The sequence below is a fragment of the Macrobrachium nipponense genome, chromosome 3, assembly GCF_015104395.2.
Source record: "Macrobrachium nipponense isolate FS-2020 chromosome 3, ASM1510439v2, whole genome shotgun sequence".
Classification (NCBI taxonomy): domain Eukaryota; kingdom Metazoa; phylum Arthropoda; class Malacostraca; order Decapoda; family Palaemonidae; genus Macrobrachium; species Macrobrachium nipponense.
In genome coordinates, this window is record NC_087202.1 from 145988616 (window position 1) to 145996739 (window position 8124).

The following is an 8124-nucleotide window of genomic DNA, read 5'->3' on the forward strand; positions in this document are numbered from 1 at the left end:
ACTGTTTCGTCAATATGCTTCACGTCTCTCAGATGGCATTTTACCTAAGTCAGATCATCCAAGGTTATTTAACTGTTAGCCAAATTCATACAACTGGTGATGATGTTGATGACAGTGAATTTCAAATTCTCTTGGAAAACTGGCTTGTTTGTCCTTTGAACACTGATTGCAGATGTCTGGTAGACGATGAAAGGGCCCTGTGAAGTAGAACTCTGATCCCTTCTCTTATGCTAGGCGTTTGCGTCAAAGGTCACAGTTACCTGTGTTCCTGATGATGATTTAGACAGCATCGTTATGCTACTGCCAGGTGAGACGTTGGCAATTGGGTCACAGTTGGTCAATTATGGAAAGGCAGAGTAAGGGGCTTCTGAAGACAGGTAGTTAAATAAGACCCAGTTAAGTCGAGGGGTCACCCTTCTCCCTGAGGATGGAATCACTGGATAAAACTCTGATCGTTAGATTTATTTACAGTAATCTAGGAAAGAGTGTCGTGGAACAAAAAAAAAAAAAAATATGGAAATCTAGGATGGAATGGGGACATCAAAGAGAGGACTGTGAAAGAAGATGAACCGGGAATGGAGATGAGAGAGTAAAGGAAAATCCATTGGAAAATAATCGCCGAGAGGGTCACCCGGAGAAATAAAAAATCCATTCAAAAAGCAAACGGACAGGAAAGGGTAACAACGCTTCGCAGAATGAATCAGGTCAAATAAAATCCCCAATGAAATCAAATCAAGACTGGGAGAGAAAGAAATAAATAATGGGAGAGGGAAGAGTAACTTACATATACCAGAGAAGAAAGGGCCATTTCTAAATATAAAGAAAGATAAAACTGTAATTGCTGTACAAGATTCCGAGGAGAGATGAAGAATGCTATCGCGTGGACGTGATAATAAACACACTCACTCACACAAACACAGTTGTGAAATAAAACATAACATTAGTTATGCAATTTCCTTACACGAGTCAATAGTATGTGTAAAATATCAAGTAGAAAGGCAGTGTAGACAGGAGGAAGCGGCAAAGAAATAAACGAGGAACAAATGGAAGGGACACAGAAATAGTTGTGATCAAAAGTACGACGAGCCCAAAATGGACACGACAACTGCCGTCCTACTTCAGGTGTTAGTTGCCTGTTTGGGCGTCTCTTTCCACGGAAGTATTTTAGTTACTGCGGTGTTAGAATGTTTCTTCTTTTTTGCCAGTAACTGAAAATGACCCAATTATGTCATCTGATGTAAATGATGGAAAATGTGTTTGGCTATTCGTAGAAAGTGTGAATTTGAATGTTCTTCTGGAAATAAGGGAGAGAGAGAGAGAGAGAGAGAGAGAGAGAGAGAGAGAGAGAGAGAGAGAGAGAGAGACTTGGGGCATAAATCTGCAAGTGTACGCAGTCATTTATTTTTGGGCACTTGATAAATTAAAAATCAAACTACGACTTTAAACCAAACACCACGAGCACTTACACTTGCACCCAATAGCATCTAACTAAAGGGAGTTGTAATTGATAAGTGCTTCTATTCCGACCACCTGTCCGAACCTAAGTCTTCTTTATTTATTTTGTTAATAAGTGGGTCTCTTCTTTCATTACTTCCCTTTACCTCCTTCTACTTCTTCCTAATGAACACCATATTCTTTGGAAGCTTGAATTTCAAGTCAACACCCCTGTGCCGGGCTTGTTTCATATGGATAGGTATCATCTGCAGATTAATAATAATAATAATTAGAAACGACAATTATTAATTAGTCTGTTTCGACCAGGAACGTTCTCTCATACGACGGTACAAACGAAGAGAAGACAGACATCACAGCCAACACGAATCGCGGGATTCCTCTGCTGGCGGTACAGATAAAGTCGTTATCGTCATAGGAGATGTTACGTTTTAAAGGAGGCAGTATTCTTAGTCGTTCCTGTAACCATAATGATGTTAATAGCGTTAACAAAAGTCAACATACTGAAATGGCAAAGGCTTGTTAGGTCTCATCTGTTACATCATAAATAATAGGAAGATGAGACAACCTCACTCTCTCAAAGAAAGAAAACGACATTGGCTCTTTATTTCTTTTTTTATTATTATTACTCTAAGCTGTTCTGAGGATAACAAGTCAAAAATTTTCTGAACAGCGTATAATGCAGTAGGAAAAATTCTGTGCTGCAGCATGAAACACTCAGCTACGACCCCGGGTCACTGGGTAGCGCTCAGTTGCTCCAGAGATGCGGACAAGTAAAGGTGTGGCGGCAAGGGTCTAGGACAACTGGCCACGGCCGACTGGCCGTGGTCCAGTTGGCCGTGGCTGACTGGCCGCAGCTCAACTGGCCGCAGCGGTAAGAGAGAGATTTTTTTATCTTTTGAAGGAAACTAGTGTTTATTTATTTATCTATTTTTTTTAAATACCCTTTTGATTTTTGTGATTGTTGTTATTGGTTATAAACTCTTTCGAATAAAACTGGTTTTTATTGTTATTAATGGTTGTAAACTATTTTCATTTTTTAAATGAGAGCTTGATACTTTGCCAATTGGACTGTTTCCTGTTTTAAATACATTGTTGAACTTTGTAATTATTGTTAATGGTTATAAACTATTTATTTCATGTATGCATATCATTTTTGAAAAGAGGTTTTCTCTAAGAAAAGAATAATACTTAAAATGTAAATTTTATTACACAGCTGAATTACATAGAAGTTACATAAAATCTGAATTACTGGAATAAAAAATTTAAGAAAATAAAAGATAATTAAAGATAAAAAAAAGTTAAATTTCACTAAAAAGCTGAATCATTGAATAAAAAAACCAAGAAAATAAAAAATAATTAAGGATAAAAAAAGTAAAATTTCATTAAAAAGTTGAATTATTGGAATATAAAAACTGCTTAAAATAGCAGCTACATAACTATATATCTTAAGAGAAGTTATGAGCAATTCCTCTCAGATACTCTTCGTCTTTTAGATTTACTGTATCTAAATATTTTCTGTGTGAGAGAGAGAGAGAGACAGAGACAGACAGATAGACAGAAATAATTTTTTTTCTCTCATCTCTTCGTCTATGGCCAGTTGGGCTGCGGCTAGTCGGCCCCTGCGGCCAGTTGGGCTGCGTCCAGTCGGCCATGGCCAGTTGGGCCATGGCCAGTCGGTCGCGACCAGTTGTCCCATTCCCTGGCGGCAAGGCATCCAGAATTGGACCCGGCAGTGCCAGACGCACGATCAAAACCAACTTTAACTTTTAATAAAATGAAAACTACTCAGGCTAGAAAGCCGCATTTTGGTGTATTTGATGAGCGGAGAGTGGATGATCATCATAACAATTTGGAGCCCTCTAGTCTCGGTAGTTTTCGAGACCTGAGGGCGGACGGACAGACAAATAGCATTCTCTGTCGTTTTTATAACTGCATTCTCTAAAATGAGCCATTTACGAACTGCGTTATTTTCTTGCAATGGTGTCAGTTGCTCTGTTGTACATGTCCATATCGACTCTCCCCCCCCCCCGCCCCCCCAACCCTCCCATTAATGTGTGCTTGCAGGAAATCGCGAAGATCGGTCTCAGAATATTAAAAAGTTCTGTACCCATAACTCGTGTTAATAAAAATGTCAGAGGGAGAAAAAGTTAGACGCTGATTTTGAAGAAAGAGATGGTAGTGTTGTTCGGTATCTTCAGACGTTGGAAATGTGTTTTGTTATTATAAATATGAGAGCTCATCAGTAAAACTGTTTCATACCGCATTAGAAATTCTAACATATGCATGGGTACATATGTATGAATGAAGAATAAATCCCTATAAAAAGCTTTCGGGAATCTCTTCGATTCGCCTTTTCAGTCGAGATTGAAGATGGGACTCGAACAGAATCCCGAAATCTCTTTTTAGACAGACATAACTGTGGATTTGTTCTTCCAGTGCGTTCACATCTTCGGGATTTGATTGCTGTTGCTCTGAGAAGCACTGAGTAGAAACCCCATGGCCTGATTTTATTACCTGACTGACCTCGTAAAGAGTTGGATACATTTCCAAGCCTTGCACATCCCTTTTGGAACTGGGCAGGAAGCTCATTTATGAAGTGAATGACTGGACAGAAAAATCCCATCACAACAAAAGCATGGAAAGGGAGAGACCAAAAGTCAGGTCCGATTCAGGTAAACGAAGTTTCCTTAACGAGTAGAGAACGTTTGTTTATTGAGAACACATAAGTCAGCCGCATTCATGTCTCGCAGGTGACAGTTACTGCTGCTGAGAATTTTTCTACTATCTTCTGAGGGACTGGATTTCTGCCAGTCACATTAAGCAAAATACAAGTTTACTTACCTAAGCGTCCAAGACTCTCGCGTTGCCGCTGCGTTACTCTGAGCTAATTAGATTTGTTCTTACGCATCCCAGAATGAATCCATCCGAAGCAGACGATGATAACTGAAGGAAAGCAAAGACGCAGATCTCTGAATTTCCCAATGATTCAGCGTCTGAAAGAAAGAAGCTATGGAAACAAGTAAAAAAACTTACGAAGAAAGAGTTCTGTACAGCCGCTACACAGCTTAATCAAGGCCACCGGAAATACACATCTTTCTCGGTTGTCTGTATACTGCTGCATGAGCCACGGCCCATGAAACTCAGCCACGGCCCGGTGGTGGCCTGGCATATGTCGTTGCCAGACGCACGATTTGAATAACTTTAACCTTAAATCAAATTAAAATAACTGAGGCTAGAGGGCTTCATTTTGCTATATTTGATGATTGGAAGGTGGATGGTCAACATGCCATTTTGCAGCCCTCTAGCGTCAGTAGTTTTTAAGATCTGAGGGCGGACGGAAAAAGTGCAGACGGACTGATAGCAGTCTCAATAGCTTTCCTTTCAGAAAACTAATAAAATACGGACAGATCGTAGAAGTTGGTGTAGCTGGAACTCGGGAAATGACCGAGTTTCGGATATTTCTTGGCTGAGGATAATTACAAAGACTGAAGTGATTGCTCTTAAATTTGTCGATTTCAGAGAATTATTTTGCATTGTTTTGTCTACTGACTGAGGCTACGAATGTCTTCGAAAAACCTGAATATTATGAAGTACTGTCGAGAATGATGTATCTCTTGCTTGAACCCTCAAATAAATTGTCGCGCAGGAAGTTCTGTCACGAAGCCTTTTCTCTTTTTTATCTATTTATTTACTTATTTATTTTTTTTGACGATCGATACACAAAGCTGGAAATGATTTATTTAACGAAGGGGATGTATACGACAGCACCATACATGAAGGGTACCAAAGCAGTGATGGAAATAACGCAAGGCTGCTTTGTTTGTTAAAGGGAATTGTTTTAAGCTATATTTTATGACAGATGGGAGTCATATTAGAAATTGTATGTCCTTTTAAATAATGCATAATGATACGTAAATTATATATGTATACGCATTATATATATATATATATATATATATATATATATATATATATATATATATATATATATATGTATGTATATACACAAACACACACACATATATAATATATATATATATATATAATTATATATATATATATATATGTGTGTGTGTGTGTGTGTGTGTGTGTGTGTGTTTGTGTGTGTGTGTGTGTGGTGTGTGTGTGTAGTGTGTGTGTGTGTGTGTGTGTGTGTGTGTGTGTGTGTGTGTGTGTGTGTGTGAGTAAATAAATCTCGCAGTTAAAGGGTCAAGTCGAATGGAATGTTAGCAGTAAAGTTCAGCAGTATCTTAAGTTATGAATTTTGGTGTCACAGTGTGTGCTTGTGAATCTGTGGTGGTTTGCTAGTGATTAAGTACTGTATATACACATTATTATTATCATTATTAGTATATTATTATATACATATATACACGCATAATCTTTCAGTAAAAGCACATTAAAACACTGGGGACATCATCATCGTCGTTTCTATAATAATGAAAGCAAAGGAAACCTCAGAAGAGCTCATGAAGCCCCTGACTTGCGCCCTTGGGAATCTCGTTCTTCTGTTTCTTTCCTCAAAGTACCGCGTCGAGTTTGGAATCTGTCTGGGAGTCTTTCTCTCGGAAGATGGATGGATGTCCTTCTCTCTCTCTCTCTCTCTCTCTCTCTCTCTCTCTCTCTCTCTCTCTCTCCCTGTTTATTTGGAAGTTTTAACTTTATTCTTCTTCTAAAATGCTCGGGACTGGGAAACATCGGAACTTTCTTCGAATGGAAATTTCGTATTCTGGGTCATGTTTTTTCCAACTTATCTCAGTAGGATTGCGTGTAATAACAATAGTGATAATAATAATTTTTATGCTTATCAGTGTTATTCCATATGATACAAACACATACACACTGTATATATATATATATATATATATATATATATATATATATATATATATATATATATATATATATATATATATATATATATATATATGTGTGTGTGTGTGTGTGTGTGTGTGTTTGTGTGTGTGTGTGTGTGTATATGTATATGTATAAAGAAAGCAAGAGAAATAGTGAGATAGGAGAGAGATAACTTGGGAGGCTCTCATCTTCCCAGTTCCTACGTTCTCTATAAACCATATTCATCACATTCCCCCCGCCCCCCGGACACCGCTTTCCCCAAAGGACCCTCTTGCCAAATTCCACCGCCCTCTGTCAGAGACCTGATTGCGTCATCGCCAGCCCAGACCCGTGACTCCTCTCGTGTAGCTTGAGTTATTCATGGCTTCATTCATTTTAAGATGGTGATGATGGGTTAGCGTTCTACTGTAGAATTATGTTAACGTAAGCATCTTGTTGATTATGTAAGCAGTATATATTTCTGGTGCCCTTATGAGCCCAGGTGACACTGTCACTATATTCCAAGGGGAGGTACGAAAGACACAGCCGTGCCAGCTACGAAATACTGGAGATGGCATGGACGTGTTTTTCGTTCCTTCCTTTGAAGAATCGTATGTGGTATTGTCACCTGGTCTCCTAAGGGCTCCAGAAAAAGCGGTCAGTCCAGACCTATGAGATAGGAGGCTGGAGATGAGGGAAGATCAGTGAAAGTGAAAACACAGGAAAGGCATGAGTGTCGGATCTTCACAAAGGTCTTTTAGAGTCTCACAGTGTAGGAGGTGACAATGATGATTTCTACAGTGTTATGAAATGAATGACTGTGTTCCCAGTTGATGCATTCAAAATGATATGTATCTTTTCAGGGCGATGACAATCAACGTCATTTTTTTCGTCATAAGTATATCTTAGTTTAACCAGACCACTGAGCTCATTGACAGCTCTCCTAGGGCTGGCCCGAAGGATTAGGTATTTTGACGTGGCTAGGAACCAATTGGTTACCTAGCAACAGGACCTACAGCTTATTGTGGGATCCGAACCACATTATATCGAGAAATTAATTTCTAATCACCAGAAATAAATTCCTCTGACTCCATTTTGGCAGAGATTTTTTCTTCATACATACTGCTGTTCACTAGACACTCGTTTTTTCTTTTCATTGTCTTGCAAGTCGGTTAGACTCAGATTTTGTGAACAGTTAATTCATGGAAGAATTGTTTTTTTTATGAAGAAAGTATTCCTTAATTGCCCGAGAACACTGTCCATTCCTAGAACATAACAATGGACCTTAGAGAAAAGCTGAATAGGTGTTCTGATGTGGTCTGGTCATGTGGTTGGAGTACACTAAGTGAGCGCTGCTCGGAAGCATGACAGGCAAAGCCAGAGAATGATAGCTACGAGGAGATAGAAGAGGCGACGGGAAAAAAGGACCCTAATATTAATCCAGGAATCATCAGAGGACGTGGAAAGCAGACATGAGCGTCTGTCAACTTGATGAAGATCATGACCTTTATGTTTACTGACAAGAAACTATCGAAGTTTTCATAATTTTCTGCCTGGGCAATTCATCCTTGACTCGTCCAATAGAGGAAGAATGGGGCAATGACCTTTGCCTAACCTTTGCCAAGAGGGAGCAATGAAAGATGACCTCTTCCATAATTAGACTTAGGAGCCTAAGAGATCAAGAGCTTCTCGACCAACCATTCACATCCACTCATCCAGAAACCTCGGCAATATTCTCAAGGCAGCAATCGCTGCACACACGCATCCTTCCTCCTCCGATTCGGGAGGCCAATATTGGGATAACTTGCGAAACTCGACCGAAAACAAAAGAGC